Genomic DNA, 19096 nt, shown 5'->3' with positions numbered 1-19096 from the left:
AGAATTTGAGAATTTTCATAGACATGTTAAATAACTATGAAGTTGAACATGAAGATGTGATCATGAAGTTGGTCATACACTCACTAACTGAGGATGCAAGGGATTGGTTCAGAAGGCTATGTGATGATAGTATTAACTCATGGAATGATTTGGAGAAGTTATTCAAAGAACAATATGGAGACAACACTAATGCTGGATTTATGTTCAATGAATTCAACAATATCAAGAAGAATCCAAATGAGACTGCATTTGATTTCAATGTATGATTCTAGAAAGGTATGCACAAATTATTTCAAGTTATGAGATTGAATGAGGATGTTTGTCTGAAAACATATTTTAATGCTTTTGATAGCAAAATGACTTATCAATTAAGGGATAAGGATCCTAAAAATTTAAGGGATGCCTATAAGGTTGTAGTAATTATAGAGAATAATAGGAAGGCATCTGGAAAACTAGGTAGGAGAGATGATCCAAAGCTTTTTAATCCCAAGAATAACAACAAAAGGGAGGTTGATAAAACTCCTATAGGAAAGAAGCCAGAAGAACCTACAATAGGCCAGATGTTGGAATTGCATAAAAAGATGAATGCTACTAATTTCAATAAGCCAAATGTTGCTAAGAAAACCCCTGTGAATAATAGCAACTTCAATAGATAGCCTAAAATGTAGAACTACCCTTATACTACCCAATGGAAGGATGGTAAGCCAATCCCTAACTAGACTCAAAACATAAAGGATAAGGGTACACTAGACCCTCTGCAAAGAAGTTTAGTAAATATGAATGATAATGTGCCATGATGTATTATTTGTTAATCACCCCACTCAACAGAATATTGTGTAGTTGCTCAGTCATTTGTTTCTGATCACAGTATAAAAACTAAGGAGGAGGAAGAAGAAAAGAGTCATGATGATGTAAGTTGTAATATGGTAAGCATGTGTAGTGACTATTTTGATTCTAATTTAGAAGAAATAGAAAATGATTTAGAAAATAAGAAAATTGCTTATCAATTACATCATCAACAAGTTTTTTCAAACAATGAAGGCTATGATGAAGATCGAGAATGTGTTACATCTTCTGAAGTAGGTCATGTAAATTTAAGTATGCCTTCCAAAGAACAAATTGATAGGATCACTACAAAGATGATTTATCAACTACACAACAATTATAATTTGAGGAACAAAATAATTAACAATAAAGTTGGGAAGCCTTTTGTTATATTCATAAAAGATATCACACATAAGATGAAAGATGAAGATAAGAAGACTAATATAGAGACTATCAAGGCTAAAGATGTTAAAAATCAGAAGTGGGAACCTAAGAAGAAAGTGCAATTCCAAGACAATGAGACATCAAAAGCAATTGTGCAAGAGAAGGGATCAGGGTCTCATAATTCCAAGCAAATAATAATCCCTACTGCTCAGAAGGCTCCTACTCTAGGTATGATTATTAAACCTACTATGTCTAAGCCAATTGATATGATATCCATGTTGTCTCAAATCACTGTTAAAGTACCTTTGTCTGAACTCTTTAGAATTGAAGAGCATAAGAATAAAGCCTTGTCATGGTTGGGAGGGATAGGAATTAGCAATAACAATGTAGAACAAAGTGTTATTTAGCAAACTCCCTTACTAATAGAGGATATTGGTATCATGTCTCAAATTCCCCAAATGTTCTTGGATGATTCATCAGTAGCATACATAGAAGATATTGCCCAATTCTTTCATAGTCTAATGATTAAAGGCAAGACCCTAAAAAATTGCATGATAGACTCAAGAGCCTCTAACACCATAATGCCTTTCAAAGTAATGGAAGCCTTAGGGTTGAAAGTAGACACTAAGCAAGGCCGATGTAGAGGTATGGATGCTAGGGAAGACCCAGTCATAGGTACTATAAATGCTTTGCCATTTAAACTAGCTACATATCTTGAGGTAGAGTTGACTATGTCAGTCCTTGTAGTTGATATACCTCCACACTATGGAATGTTACTTTCTAGAAAATGGAGTGCTGCTATGGGAGGTAGCTTGCAATGTGACTTAACTTATACAACTTTTCACATAGGTGATAAGGCTTTAAAAGTAGATAGAGGGCCAAGGCTTAGTCACATCTTGGGTGAAGAAACTGACAAAGATGCTACTTGCTTTTTAGATACTGGGGTGAATGCATTTAGAGCTGATATGATAATCCAAGAAGTTGAGAATTTTCCTACTATAATTGAACATGAAGTAGAGTGTTATATGAATTCACCAAAGTTATGGACAATGTTCTTTGACAGAGCCAGTTCTAAGGAAAGTGTAGGGTAGGGGTAGTATTTTTCTCCACTGAGAAAAACACTTTTAGATACTCTTTTACCTTAATTTTCTTGTGCACCAATAATATAGCTGAGTATGAAGCCTTGTTGTTAGGATTGAAAATGGCTACCCATCATGGGATAAAGAAGTTACATGTTATAGGTTATTCAGAATTGATTATCTCACAAGTAAGGGGAACATATGCTTCTAAGAATAGAAGGCTGAAATAGTATAGAAATGTTGTATAAGATTAGATTGAATTCTTTGAAGCATTTGGTATATCATGGAGGGATAAAACTCAAAATAAAATCGCTGACTTATTAGAAAATGTAGCAATTAAACCCCATGATGTATCATTTGTAGAGATATCACAAATTGAAGTTCAAACTAAGCCATCAATACCTGACAATGTTGAACATTGGCAAGTCTTTGAAGATGAAAAATACATTGTGAATTTTTTTCTAAATGAAGATAAGTATCATGGTTAGGAGATGGATTACAGTGATTTGGTTGAGACCATAGATGGGAATGCAACAATTTTTGGCCAAGAAGTTATACAACTAAAGACTAACAAAGTACCTAAAGGTCTGGTCATTTTGGAGAATATGTTTGATAACTAGGATAGGGTGAGACATGGAACTAAGGATTGTAAACCTTGGGAGTTAGAAGAGATAAATCTGGGCACTTGTGAGGCCCCAAAGAAGGTCTATATTGGTCAAAATTTTTCAACTAAAATTAGGAAGCCTTTGATTGACCTATTAAGAAAGTAAAAAAATGTTTTTTCCTAGTCATATGATGACTTGAAAGCCTACAAAGAAGATCTTTTTCAACATGTCATACCTCTGAAGGATAATCTCAAACCCTTTAGGAAAAAATAGAGACCAGTTAATCCTACTCTAGCCCCTAAAATGCAAGAGGAATTAATGAAGTTAAGGGATGGGGGACTAATCAAGCCTATTAGATATTCCACCTAGGTTTCAAACTTTGTCCCTATTATAAAAAATAATGGAGATATTAGACTCTGTGTAGATTTTAGAAATCTGAATATTGCTTCCTTAAAAGATAATTATGGATTGCCAAATATGGAAGCCATGCTATAGCAAGTAACAAGGTTTGAACTTATGCCAATGATGGATGGATTCTCTAGATATCACCAGGTCTTGGTAAAAGAAGTAGAACAATTCAAGACAACATTTACAACTCCTTGGGGGACTTATGTATAGGTAAGAATGCCTTTTGGATTGATTAATGTTGGTGCCACATTCCAAAGAACCATAGATGTGGCTTTTCATGAATATATCAATAAGTATATGGTGATATATAAAGATGACCTCATAGCTTATTCCAAAAAGGCTGAAGACCACTATTGGCATTTGGAAAAGATTTTTATCAAAGCATCGAAGTGTGGAGTGTCATTAAACCCTAAGAAATGTGCATTTGGGGTGGCTGAAGGTAAGTTGCTGGGACATATAGTATCAAAAAATCGGGTGAAGATAGATCTTGAGAGAGTAGTAGCTATTGATAAAGTCCCCAAGCCAAAGAATGTAAAAGGAATTTGATCTTTTTTTGGGCAAGTTGATTTTCTGAGAAGGTTTGTTACTAACTTTGCTAAAATCAGTAGACCTATTTCAAAGATACTCAAGAAGGGTGCTATTATAGATTGCAATGGTGAGCCTTCACAAGCATTCCAGGATATTAAAATTGCAATAAAAAATGCTCTAGTACTAAGAAATCCTCATACACTAAGCCCATTACACATTTTCTTTTGCTTCTTTTCATACTGTAGCTACAGTTTTATAACAAAAGAATGAGGAGGGATATGAACAACCAATTGCATTCTTTAGTAAGTCATTGTAGCCAGCTGAGTTAGAATATAAAATAAATGAAAAGCAAGCATATGCTCTAGTAAAAGTTGTAAAGGCTTTTAGATGCTACTTGGTAGGTGCTATTATTATTACATTTGCGCCTAGTGCTACTATGAAAGATATATTTTCTCAACATGAAGTGTCTAGAAGAAGATGTAAATGGATGAATAGGATCCAAGAATTTAACTTTGAGATACAGATAACAAAGTTGGTAAGAGGTCAAGGTTTACATAAACTTATGGCTCAATCAAATTTGGATGCTAACTAGATTAATATGGTAACATATGACCTTAGATCTGATTCATGTGATATGAGCCATTGTGAGCCGTATACCAATGTTATTCACTATCTACAACACTTAGAGGTTTTGTCTCACTTAATTGAAAATGAGAAAAAAAGCACTAAATTATAGGCTATCAGGTATATAATTATCCAAGGTAGTCTTGTTGGTGTTTGAAAACGTTACCCATTTCCAATTACCCTGATGAGAATATGACACATCTAGGGGCAGCTAACTCCCATTATAAACACATCCATTCAGACACCAGGCCAAATATAAGGCATGACCCTTCTTCTATTCAGGCTCTGCAAAACCTAGGCGGGTAGACCTGTAGATTCTTTATATGGTACCAGTTGTCAAAGCATACACTGAATCTAATATGAAGCAAATAAAACCCTTATTTCTCTTGATAATTTATGAAATAACATATATCTACAGTAGCTAGATGCAAAACAATGAAATTCATAAGTTGAGTGAGGGCATTCTGTTTATAGTTTTTCAACATGAAAGGGAAATTCATTTGATTAAAGATGATTCAACAAAACCTCAAAAATGCAATAGTATAACCAGTGATCCTATAACTGATCAGTGCCTAATCCATTGGGAAATTCCATGAATTCAAAACATACATATGTGACATCAGGACGTATCTCATATACCTAGACATCAGATCTATCCAACCACCTTGTGATTCAGACATCAGTGTTCATTCAGGTCTAATTCTCATGAAATATCCTTCTCAAACAACCAATAACCTTGTTTAAACATATCAAGCATTTACTTGGCCCTTTGGTCCAACAGCAAAATACATCAAACATACTACCTGAAAGGGATGCAAATGGGTCTCAAATCTTTGTTCCAAAACCACTTAAGACTTATAGATTGCTGAGACAGGAGACAAGAACAAGAACAAAACTAGTGAAATTGTTGCTCATATGTATTCATTTCCTTGAAACTATACATTCAGATGCATAAAATCAAAACATGAAACAACCTAATATCTCAGAACTATCTATATTATCTCTACAATGTTGTTCACATGAGAGTTCTGTTGAAGAAAAATGGTGTCATAGTCATGGAAATATATCAAAATACTGGAACCAATGGTCTCAGTGCAAAAACTGGAATCCCTAATGGTATCACAGCAATCAACTTTTTCTTCCCAGAAACTGGAACCTACTGGTTTCTCAGTAACAAGAACTAAAACTAAAAATTGGAACCCTTACAAAGTATCAGAGAAAGAAAGATATAGACAAGAAAGAAATCTCGGATCTGATCTTTACTTGACAAGTGTCCACTTGAAAATCAATCTTCTGGCAACTGAAAACTTCTTCTTTCCCTCTCCCATCTTGATCTAATTTTGTTTCATCATTATATGCAACTGATTTGCAAAATATCCCTAGCTAAATGATAAAATCCCATATTTGCTAAATATGTCCTTGTCTTTTACGCATATTCAAGCTATTAATCTTGCCAAAAATCACAACTGAACTTCTTGGTTTGAAAATGGTTGCAATTCAAGTACCTGATAGAAAACCTCCTGTAGCTTGAAATAGGTACTACCTGTGCAAAAACTGACTCCAGAATCGGATAGTTCATCTTCTCCCAATTTCGGCGGTATATTGGAGTCCATGTTTAGCTTATCAGAAACCCACTAAATCTTCATTTGAAAATCATCCCTTTGGTTAAAAGTATTCAAGTCTGCACTTTAAATTTTAAAATTTTCAAAAATTTAAAGTTTAAAATTTATAACAAAAGCCTTGTTTTGCATTTTAAAATCTGAACGTGCATATCCTTTTTTGAAATAATAATTTAAAATTATTATTATTTTAAATTTGGGAATTTTCCTCTATGCTTCTTTGGGCCCACTGGGTGCCACCTAGGTTGCCACGTGGAGGCCCCTGATTCACTGGCTTATTCCCCACCTCATTACCCCTGGCCCTACCATGTCACCTACTTGCTTGCTCCATCGCCACGTGTCAACTGCCCACATTCCCGCATTATTTAAACTGGGCGCAACTTCATATTGCAGGGATGCAGAATGCGTCGAATCTGGACACGTGTCCTCATCTAGTCACATCTTAGTTTTTGATGCCATGTCATCTTTATAGCATTTTCATTTAAAATTTTATTTTATTTGCATCCAGCTGACGTCACATCTCCAAGTCGTTTCTCCATGGGGCCCACCTAGACATGCTTTGCCTTTACAAAAGACATCTTTCTTTAAGTTACAATAAGAGATATGTGCAAGAGTATTTAAACTTTAAAAACTTCTTCCCAAATTTGAATGTGGGATATTACCTTTACATTATTTTTTCCTCTGACTGCGATCTTTCTCACGGGCTTCCTACTCAACAGTGTGGTCTTCATTCTGGGCGGGTTCCTCTGTTTTTAATCACGCCGTTGCCTCATCTTTCCTGAGTGTCTGTTACATCTAAGGCTTTGCCTTGTAATGTTTCTTTCTTCATTCCTTACAGTAGTTTTGTCATTATCTGGCATTCGGTATTCTTTTCCTTGCGTTCTCCTTGTGCTCTGTGCTGACTCGTTTTGTGATCTGCAGGTTGGTTCTTGTGGCATGGGCAGTCTCCTTTAACGTGCAGCCTTGCTTCATCCTTGCATAGGCATCTAATTTTGATGGTCCCTCCTCTCTTACATCATTGGGCGCCTCTATGAAATGCACCCACAGTATGCACACATGCATCTTCCACTCACAGGATTTTTTATTTCTGTATGCTGTTAAGCAATTTCTACACTTGCGTATTGCTTCTCTGGGCTTTGACTTGACACCACCACTATCTAGAGCACCCACCTTTACTGTGGCATTAACTATAGAAGAAGAAATCTATTATGTTTTTATTTTATGAAACATTGCCTGCTGAAGCTGCGGGTTTCCTATGATGTGGTGTTTTTTATGCTGCAAAATTGCATACATTGCCAAAAACGTGGATTGCCTGCAAGTTTCCTCTTCTCCCATGGAATTAATATACCATATTTTTTCCCTTGCCTAGACACTCTTAGATGCATAAAAATGCTTTTATTTTGGTCTTCAAAATTTTATTTCAAAACATTTGAGACTCCATTTATGTTGTGTCATAAATATATGGTTCTCAAATGTAGGGGTTTACACAAATGCCAATATATTTTTAAATAAATTTATCTTCAAAACCATATAGTAGAAAATTGTTTCAAACACTTCTATAGGCAACATTGGCAAAGCTGTTACTGTCAAGACTCTGACTGATGAAATCAGACGGGCCCCAAAGTGGGTCCGGCTAAAAAATTTCAATCTCGAACAACTAATATTGCAAATCAATCCATCGATCATCTTGAACTATCTGGAATCAAATTTGATCACAAAGTTGCCACAAAAAAAAAAACTTTATTTTAATCATGTCAGCACCACTGTGAAATTTGTGTCTGGAGGCCTGCCAGTTGGCCTTAAAAACTAACTCGATCAAGGAACTAGGCCACGAAAAATGGCATGAGTGTCCAATCCTACCCACTCTACCATATTGCAAATTTTTAGCCCATGAGGAGATTTTAGTCAAAATATTTTAATTGCCAAACATCCATACTTAAATTACCCTGTAGGCAAACAATGTTAAAAAACATAAATTGGACTCGGGTTCGGCACTATAAACTGGGTTATTGATCACTTGGGGTTTTGAAAACTAGGATATAAGTTCTTTGCCATGAAGAGAATATAATTCCATGTTTTGGGCTCATGACGAATCACAAGGCACATTTGGCGAATTTCCGAAAATAGGCACTTGGAAATTTTAACTGGGAAATGTGTCAAAAAGTAATTTTTAGCAAATGTACGGACATGTGAAAGTATGTAGAAGGATTCGTCATGACTTAAGAACTAGCATACTTCAAGGATTTTCAGGAAAAAACACAATGGTACAATTCACGTAGGCTTACCAATCACAGGATCAAAGTTATAACGTGTCGAACAAGGGTACGGGTCAATCAGGATACCTTAGCCGTAACAAAATAATATAAACTGGGTTTTTAATTATGTTACCAAATTGATCAAATGGATTTGTCATGATCTCAAAATTGGAAAATATGAAGTGTCTAACCCCTGAAACATAATGCAAAAAGAATTTTTCATTTGGGTCAACTGGGTCAAAGATATGATTGGTCGAACAAGGCTTCCTAGAATTGTGAACAACTAGTCAAATGCACAAAATAGTAAATGACCAACTTTGAGGGGTGCAAAACCTAGTCAAACAGATTCAAGATGACTTGAAAATTGAAACATAGGCTCTTTGATATGCATAATAGACATCTCCAAAGTGGTGAGCCATGACACTTTCCTGGGTAAAAGATATTCAAATTCAAACTGGGCCTCTGATCGCTATTTGACACTTGGGCAGAATTGCAAATTTTGACACTAGCTCAAAATGGGACTTCGCAGAATGGTTTGAAATGTCAGTTTAACTTCATAGAACACATAGACGCACTAAATGAAAGGTGTTAGAAACATTAAAAACCTCTTAGGCCTTAGACTGACAACCAAGTACAATCTCATTTAAAAGCATTTAAGGGCTTGATTTTTTCAATGGTTCTCAAAATTGACCATGCAATTTTTAGTCCCAACAGTGGCTCTTTTTTGGGATGCATGTCCCTTGTGGGCATTGCAAGATTTTAGATCTCTGGGAGAAGCAGACCACACACTTGGCAACAAAAACTTCTCGAACAACTTTATTGAAAATAGGGAAACTACTCTACTATGTACACACGATGACCCGGGCCACCGAAAAATTTCAAAACTCCTTACCTCTATCATAAACCTGATTCTCATTTACATCTCCCTAAGGTAAACTAAAATTCTCATTGTCATTTGTTTCACCAATCAGATCATCATACTGAAACAAATAACTTGGCAAAACAAAACAGCTTCCTTCATTCTCATAGCGCATATAAAATTCAAAGACCATTTCATCTTCATGCTCACCATGAGAAAAAGCATCAGCATGCTGATGACTACACAAACTGAACTAAGAATCAAAATCCAATGATGATTCATGCATGCTGATCGGAAACACAAAAACTTCAAAATCTACATCATTCACCAAGTCGCAAAGACCAAAAACTTGCAACTCACCTTGTGTCTCCGACTGCAAAGAGTGTTTGGAATCTGATTGTTGTCTACTTGCAGTCATATCATTCACTAAATCAGATTCATCCTTTACTGAAACCTCTTCACACTCAAAACATTGATTAGTCACCATACATGAAAATTCATTCTGAAAGTGTTGATCTAAACTATGCTGATCACTATCATTTTCTTCATCAAATTGAATGTTGGAATACACCTTGAACTCATCTTTACAAGACTTATCAGCACATGAAGAAAATCTATAATCTGATTGACAACCTTTACTATTTTCCACTTCATCATATGAAACATCAAAACAATCTTCAGCAAGATCAACATGAAAAGAATATGAAACAGCATTAAACTTCCCTTCATCAACATTCTCTACATCCAACAAATCATCATGTGCAAAAACATTTGAGGTTCTATTATATACACCTCCAAAGTTTAACAAAGATTGTTCAGATTCTACCTCTTTTTCCACATCAAACTTTGGGGAATTGATTTGACTGAATGAGAAAGTATTATGAGAGAACATATGAAGATCCTTAGAGATACTTACTTGCTTTTCAAACTCACGAGCCAACAAAATAGAGATTTCATCAGAACTCAAGAAGATTGCCTCAAAAATCTTCTCATGGCTGTGATTGTCATCTAGACAACATGAAGAACTTACAAAAATAATATCATTAGTGTAAGAATCTGGAAAATCAAAATTATTACAACATTCTTTCTTATCATGGAAATCACTGGATCTACTGTTGTTACAACTTTCTTCAACTTCATATGTACTATAACTTAATTTATCTTCTCTTTTATATCCATCCTTTTCATGCTGATTGCTATTACCTGATTCATTAACATTTGAATCCACCTCTTCACAATCAGAAGATAGATTATCTTGCTCTATGGAATCATTATATTCATTGCTACTTTGGCTTTCAACACATTCATTATCATTAGGAGATATTTCATGAAATCTATAATCACCACTTTCCATCTCGTCAATGAATTTTTTAGTCTGCAAAATTATTTGTAACCTTATAGGTGCTGGCCAATCGACTGAATCAAGTACTAGAACATCAAGGAAAATATTTGGCAAGGAAGATTCCTTAGGTCTACAATGAAAAGGCATCTTACTGATTACTGACTTAAGCCTTAAATAACATTGTTCGATACTTAGACCTTGAGTACTACCTACCTCAATTCTTATAAGATTTAAAATCCTTTTGTAAACCATTGTATTCAACATAGTAATGTTATTATTCACGATTTTCAAACTCTCAGAATGTGGTGAACTAATCTCAAATCTGAGATTTGATTCCATCATAAAACAAACTTTCTACCTCTTCTTTCTAGTGCTGAAAATCACTAAATAGAGGCAACTTCTTTAAACACTTGACTTCCATGAAAAGAAAACATGAAAACCATAATACCTCCAGTGCTGATACTGAACTTGGATTTTCTGATTTGGCATAGGTGCAAGACTGAAAATCCTTCACACCACTGATCAAACTTTGTAGAGTCGCCATTTCCTTTCAAGAGGATAAAGAGGTCACTGCTATGATCTACTTTTTACATTTCAATTTCTTTATAACAACAGATTTCAAACAACACTTCAAAACTTATCAAGAATTTAGATTTCCTTTCCAAGAAACTACCAACAGTTTCAGATTTGCCCATGCGACTGAAAATCCTTTAAAATTTTGCAATGAAATCAACTAGGAAAAAACTAGTACAGAGATTTGAGTGTCGCCACTCACACTTTGTGAGAAATAAAACATAATTTGTCACTTGACAAATCTGAACCAGACCTTCAATGTACGAAAAAATACTTGCAGATCATTATTATCTTGGAAGGAAAATATACTTTATAAATGAATACTGACTCTGGAGTTTCTTAACAACACTTGCAAACTGAACTGATTGAAGATAGACCTATGACAGTCATAGAACACAATTTTCATCCAGTTTCAACATACTGCTGATAATGAATAAAGCTTAACTGGGGAACATGAAACTTCAGCAAGGAAAAGGAACACATCTTGTTATTGATATGCTATATCCACTCTGTTTCACATCAGAGGCTCCTATTCTTTCAACAAAATGGATTGCCATCTTATCTCCCCAGCAGACTCGTCATTTTGTTGGTGTTTGAAAACGTTACCCATTTCCAATTACCCTGATGAGAATATGACACATCTAGGGGAAGCTAACTCCCATTATCAACACATCCATTTAGACACTAGGCCAACTATAAGGCATGACCCTTCTTCTACTTCAGGCTCTGCAAAACCTAGGCAGGTAGACCTGTAGATTCTTTATATGGTACCAGTTGTCAAAGCATACACTGAATCTAATGTGAAGCAGATAAAACCCTTATTTCTCCTGATAATTTATGAAATAACATATATCTGCAGTAGCTAGATGCAAAATAATGAAATTCATAAGTTGAGTGAGGGCATTCTATTTATAGTTCTTCAACATGAAAGGGAAATTCATTTGATTAAAGATGTTGATTCAACAAAACCTCAAAAATGCAACAGTATAACCAGTGATCCTATAACTGATCAGTGCCTAATCCATTGGGCAATTCCATGAATTCAAATCATACATCTATGACATCAGGACGTATCTCATATACCTAGACATCAGATCTATCCAACCACCTTGTGATTCAAACATCAGTGTTCATTCAGGTCTCATTCTCATGAAATATCCTTCTCAAACAACCAGTAACCTTGTTTAAACATATCAAGCATTTACTTGGCCCTTTGGTCCAATAGAAAAATACATCAAACATACTACCTGAAAGGGATGCAAATGGGTCTTACAGATTGCTGAGACAGGAGACAAGAACCAGAACAAAACTAGTGAAATTGTTCCTCATATGTATTCATTTCCCTAAAACTATACATTCAGATGCATAAAATCAAAACATGAAACAACCTAATATCTCAGAACTATCTATATTATCTCTACAATGCTATTCAAATGAGAGTTTTGCTGAAGAAAAATGGTGTCACAGCCATGGAAATATGTCAAAATACTGGAACCAATGGTCTCAGTGCAAAAACTGGAATCCCTAATGGTATCACAGCAATCAACTTTTTCTTCCCAGAAACTGGAACCTACTGGTTTCTCAGTAACAAGAACTAGAACCAAAAATTGGAACCCTTTTAAAGTATCAGAGAAAGAAAGATATAGACAAGAAAGAAATCCCGGATCTGATCTTTACTTGACAAGTGTCCACTTGAAAATCAATCTTCTGGCAACTAAAAACTTCTTCTTTCCCTCTCCCATCTTGATCTGATTTTGTTTCATCATTATATGCAACTGATTTGCAAAATATCCCTAGCTGAATGATGAAATCCCTTATTTGCTAAATGTCTAATTTGCATCAAAATGATGATAAAACTTCATCTAACTGACTCAGAAATACCCCCAATTGAAATCTTCTTATGTTTTACGCATATTCAAGCTATTAATCTTGCCAAAAATCACAACTGAACTTCTTGGTCTGAAAATGGTTGCAATTCAAGTACCTGATAGAAAACCTCCTATATCTTGAAATAGGTACTACTTGTGTAAAAACTGACTCTAGAATTGGATAGTTCGTCTTCTCCCAATTTCGGCGATATATTGGAGTCCATGTTTAGCTTATCAGAAACCCACTAAATCTTCATTTGAAAATCATCCCTCTGGTTAAAATTATTCAGGTCTACACTTAAAATTTTCAAAAATTTTCAAAAATCTAAAGTTTAATCTTTATAACAAAAGCCTTGTTTTGCATTTTAAAATCTAAATGTGCATATCCTTTTTTGAAATAATAATTTAAAATTATTATTATTTTTTATTTGGGAATTTTCCTCTATGCTTCTCTGGGCCCACTGGGTGCCACCCGGGTTTCCACATGGAGGCCCCTGATTGGCTGGCTTATTAGCCACCTCATTACCCCTGGCCCTACCATGTCACCTACCTGCTTGCTCCATCAGCACGTTTCAACTGCCCACATTCTCACATTATTTAAACTGGATGCAACTTCATATTGCGGGGATGCAGAATTTGTCAGATCTGGACACGTCTCCTCATCTGGTCGCATCTTCATTTTCGACGCCATGTCATCTTTATAGCATTTTCATATATAATTTTATTTTATTTACATCCAGCTGACGTCACATCTCCAAGTCATTTCTCCATGGGGCCCGCCTAGACATGCTTTGCCTTTACAAAAGACCTCTTTCTTTAAGTTACAATAAGGGATATGTGCAAGAGTATTTAAACTTTAAAAACTTCTTCCCACATTTGAATGTGGGATATTACCTTTACATTATTTTTTCCTCTGACTGTGATCTTGCTCACGGGCTTCCTACTCAACAGCGTGGTCTTCATTCGAGGCGGGTTCCTCTATTTTTAATCACGTTCTTGCCTCATCTTTCCTGAGTGTCTGTTACATCTAAGGCTTTGCCTTGTAATGTTTCTTTCTTCATTCCTTACGGTAGTTTTGTCATTATCTAGCATTCGGTATTCTTTTCCTTGCATTGTCCTTGTGCTCTGTGCTGACTCCTTTTGTGATCTGCAGGTTGGTTCTTGTGGCATGGACAGTCTCCTTTAACGTGTAGCCTTGCTTCATCCTTGCATAGGCATCTACTTTTGCTTCTCCCTCCTTTCTTACATCATTGGGCACCTCTATGAAATGCACCCACAGTATGCATACATGCATCTTCCACTCACATGATTTTTTATTTCTATATGCTGTTAAGCAATTTCTACACTTGCGTATTGCTTCTCTGGGCTTTGACTTGACACCACCACTATCTAGAGCACCCACCTGTACTGTGGCATTAACTATAGAAGAAGAAATCTATTATGTTTTCATTTTATGAAACATTGCCTGTTGAAGCCATGGGTTTCCTATGATGTGGTGTTTTTTATGCTGCAAAATTGCATACATTGCCAAAAACGTGGATTGCCTGCAAGTTTCCTCTTCTCCCATGGAATTAATATACCATATTTTGTCCTTTGCCTAGACACTCTTAGATGCATAAAAATGCTTTTATTTTGGTCTTCAAAATTTTATTTCAAAACATTTGAGACTCCATTTATGTTGTGCCGTAAATATATGGTTCTCAAATTTAAAAGCAATGTATGGTTCTCAAATGTAGGGGTTTACACAAATGCATATATATTTTTAAATAAATTTATCCTCAAAACCATATAGTAGAAAATTGTTTCAAACACTTCTATAGGCAACATTGGCAAAGCTGTTACTGTCAAGACTCTGACTGATGAAATCAGTCGGGCCCCAAAGTGGGTCCGGCTAAAAAAATTTCAATCTCGAACAACTAATATTGCAAATCAATCCATCGATCATCTTGAACTATCTGGAATCAAATTTGATCAGAAATTTGACACAAAAAAAAAAAACTTTATTTTAATCATGTCAGCACCACTGTGAAATTTGTGTCTGGAGGCCTGCCAGTTGGCCTTAAAAACTAACTCGATCAAGGAACCAGGCCATGAAAAATGGCATGAGTGTCCAATCCTACCCACTCTACCATATTGCAAATTTTCAGCCCATGTGGAGATTTTAGTCAAAATATTTTAATTGCCAAACATCCATATTTAAATTACCCTGCAGCCAAACAATGTTAAAAAACATAAATTGGACTCGGGTTCGGCACTATAAACTAGGTTATTGATCACTTGGGGTTTTGAAAACAAGGATATAAGTTCTTTTCCATGAAGAGAATATAATTCCATGTTTTGGGCTCATGACGAATCATAGGGCAAATTTGGCGAATTTCCGAAAATAGGCACTTGGAAATTTTAACTGGGAAATGTGTCAAAAAGTAATTTTTAGCAAATGTACAGACATGTGAAAGTATGTAGAAGGATTCATCATGACTTAAGAACTAGCATACTTCAAGGATTTTCAGGACACAACACAATGGTACAATTCACTTAGGCTTACCAATCATAGGATCAAAGTTATAACATGCCGAACAGGGGTACGGATCAATCAGGATACCTTAGCCGTAACAAAATAATATAAACTAGGTTTTTAATCATGTTACCAAATTGATCAAATGGATTCGTCATGATCTCAAAATTGGAAAATATGAAGTGTCTAACCCCTGAAAGATAATGCAAAAAGAATTTTTTCATTTGGGTCAACTGGGTCAAAGATATGATTGGTCGAACAAGGCTTCCCAGAATTGTGAACAACTAGTCAAATGCACAAAACAGTAAATGACCAACTTTGGGGGGTGCAAAACCTAGTCAAACGAATTTGAAATGACTTGAGAATTGAAACATAGGTTCTTTGATATGCATAATAGACATCCCCAAAGTGGTGATCCATGACACAGTCCTGGGTAAAAGATATTCAAATTCAAACTGGGCCTCTGATCGCTATTTGACACTTTGGCAGAATTGGAAATTTTGACACTAGCTCAAAATGGGACTTCGCAGAATGGTTTGAAATGTCAGTTTAACTTCATATAATACATAGACACACTAAATGAAAGGTGTTAGAAACATTAAACACCTCTTAGGCCTCAGACTGACAACCAAGTACAATCTCATTTAAAAGCATTTAAGGGCTTGATTTTTTCAATGGTTCTCAAAATTGACCATGCAATTTTTAGTCCCAACAAGTCTATCTGTGGAGAAATTTCGAAGGGGTATTACTAAAATGTGTTGATCAAGAAAAGGCCCAAGAAATTCTGAGTGAGATGCATACTGGAGTGTGTGGGGGACATTATATGGCTAAAACCACTACACACAAGATAATGAGAGCTAGATTTTGGTGGCCATCTCTATTCAAGGATGCTCAAATCATTTTTAAGAAATGTGACTCATGTCAAAGGTTCACTAGAAAACTTAAATTCTCAGGTAATACTCCTTTAAAGCCGGTTGAGGTGCAACCACCATTTCTGCAATGGGGTATGGATTTCATAGGTGACATTTCTCCTAAATATAGTACTAGCTATTCTTGGATTCTAGTTGCTACCTACTACTTTACAAAATGAGTAGAGGCTATCCCCACAAGAAATGCAACAAGTAAATTTGTTAACAATTTCTTGCATAGTAATGTTATTTCCATATTTGGTTTCCCTTAGAGAATTGTGACAGATAATGCCATGTGTTTTAGGTCTAAGGAATTTATAAAGTTCTATGACAAACATGGAATAACTAGAACAACTCCTTCCCCATATCATCTGCAAGGGAATGGACAAGCTGAATCTACAAATAAGAGCTTGTTAAAAGTCATTAAGAGGACCTTGGATGATAACAAGAAGGCATTGGACTCTAAGTTGCAACTTGCAATATGGGCTGACAGAGTGACTGTAAAAAAGGCCATTGGAGTAGCTCCTTTTGATCTAGTATATGGAATTCAGGTAAAGATGCCTCAAAATAACTTAATGGGACTCTACAATTATATCCAATTATATGATGAGGATATTACAAAAGATATGGAAGAAAGGCTTGATGAGCTTGTAGGGCTAATAGAGACAAGAAAAGAGGCACCAGTTAGAAACCAAAAGTTGTAGTTACAAATCAAGGCACTATATGACAAAAGAACAATAAGCAAAAGATTTTAAGATGGAGATTTAGTCCTAATGTAGAATGCTAGAATAGAGGATAAAGGAAAACATGGTAAGTTTGATCCTATCTAGCTAGTTCCCTATTTAATTAAAAGTTCATGCGGAGAAGATTCTTATATCATTAAGGATTTATCAGATAGTATTCTAGAACTGGTAGTTCATTGATAGTTCTTGAAGAGATACTTTTCTTAGGGTATCTAATTTTCCATGAATGTTAGTTTTAGGTTTCCTTGTGTTCTATTACATTGTGTATATATTGTAAATCCATGTGAATATCCCTGTATAGTGTTTTTCCTTGTTTTTGTGTTCTGCCTTGTGCTTTCTAAAGAAGTTGTCATTGGTATATTATTTTTGTGGTCTACTCTCCCAAAGATTCTAATTTCTTGCATAGACTCAAGTAGTCTATCATCCCTAGGAAGAGCCACTGTTGATCTGATTTTTTGCATAATGAAATCTCCCTTGCCTTGGTGAGAAAATTAGATTCAGTCTGTCATTGGTGAATAGAGCTTTTGGTTTAGTCTTCCAATTTTATGTTTGCCCTTTAGAAAAAATTGTAAACCCTGTGCCTCATTCCTTTTGAAAGAACTGGGGGAAAAGTCTTTTGAACCCTCACAAATATTGTATTTTCATAAAAATTCTTGCAACCCCAAGTTGTTATCTCTCCTTGTTTGATCCTGGTGAGATCTACGACATTCATTACTTTGCCATGGTGAGTTTTTCACTTCTTATGTATAGCGAGGTAGTGAATGACACAAAAAAAAAAAATGGTGCCATGAAATGGAGATACAACGGTCAAGAAGTATGTTGCATCCAAAGTTTGTAGTCATGTACCCTTTGTTAGTATTGTTAGAACAAGTAGGAACCTAGTAGAAGGTGGGTAGAAGAAATCAAATTTCTAGCTGACCATAAACTTTTCCAAGTGGCATGACAAGTAACAACTATTATTGCCAGAAGTATTTAATAAGGGCACTGATGACTTGAATCACCTTTATTTTACGATGCTGAGTTTTGTTGAGACACTGGAGCTTGCTACTTCATTGTCAAAAAATATAGGTATATCATCATTAGCAACATAGTAAGTTGCTATGAAATGGCACATGGTGGGACCTCAAGCAATGTGGAAGGGTGATTAGGATTAAAGTATGGTTTCATGATGCCAGTGATGCAGGATTTCTCACATCATCAATATCTTGGACCCACACCCATTTATAAAACATAGGATCTATTTGGATCATCAGATCAAGATGGAATCTATGACTGTTGCTATCTTGCTATGGAAAGATAAGAGATTTTTACTTTATGTGACATAGTGAATATGGGACCCACAACATACAAAAAAGTACATGCAGTTTCCATGCCATCTAATCAAGTTCAAATCTACAGCCATTGCTACATTGCCATGAAGAATTGCATGAGGTTTATGTATAGAAAAGTAATGAATGGGGGCCCCACCTATTTTCTCTTAAGTGTTGTATTGAAATTTCTTCCACATGATTAGTACAAGATCAATCGTAGTCACTACTTTGCTATAGTGAGATGCTTGAGAGTTATGTATAGATAGGTAGCGAATTGATGACATGTGTCCCCAATCTTTAGTGGGTCTAGACTAAAATGCCGGAAATGAAGGAAAGATATAGGTTAACATGCTTTATTTGTTTGACTTCCAACATTTTAAGAGGAAAGATGAGTCAGCTTCATTTTGATCCCTGAATCATAGGATTTTTTATAAATCAAAAGCATAAATTAAAAAGGAAAGATGATGCCACACTATTGTTTTCCACTCTCTGCATTTATGAATCTTGAAGGATTTGTGTGCAAAGGAAATTGGAGTACAATACAGAAGATTTTCTTAGGTCCATATTACATGAATAAATATTGCAAAGTTTTCTGAGTAGAAGCCATTACTAAGAAAGTTGCGAGTTGAACAAGAATGTGTAAGTAAATTC

The sequence above is a fragment of the Cupressus sempervirens genome, chromosome 10 (assembly GCF_028749045.1).
Source record: "Cupressus sempervirens isolate cs-2001-9-10 chromosome 10, ASM2874904v1, whole genome shotgun sequence".
Classification (NCBI taxonomy): Eukaryota; Viridiplantae; Streptophyta; class Pinopsida; order Cupressales; family Cupressaceae; genus Cupressus; species Cupressus sempervirens.
This window is presented reverse-complemented; position numbering follows the sequence as displayed.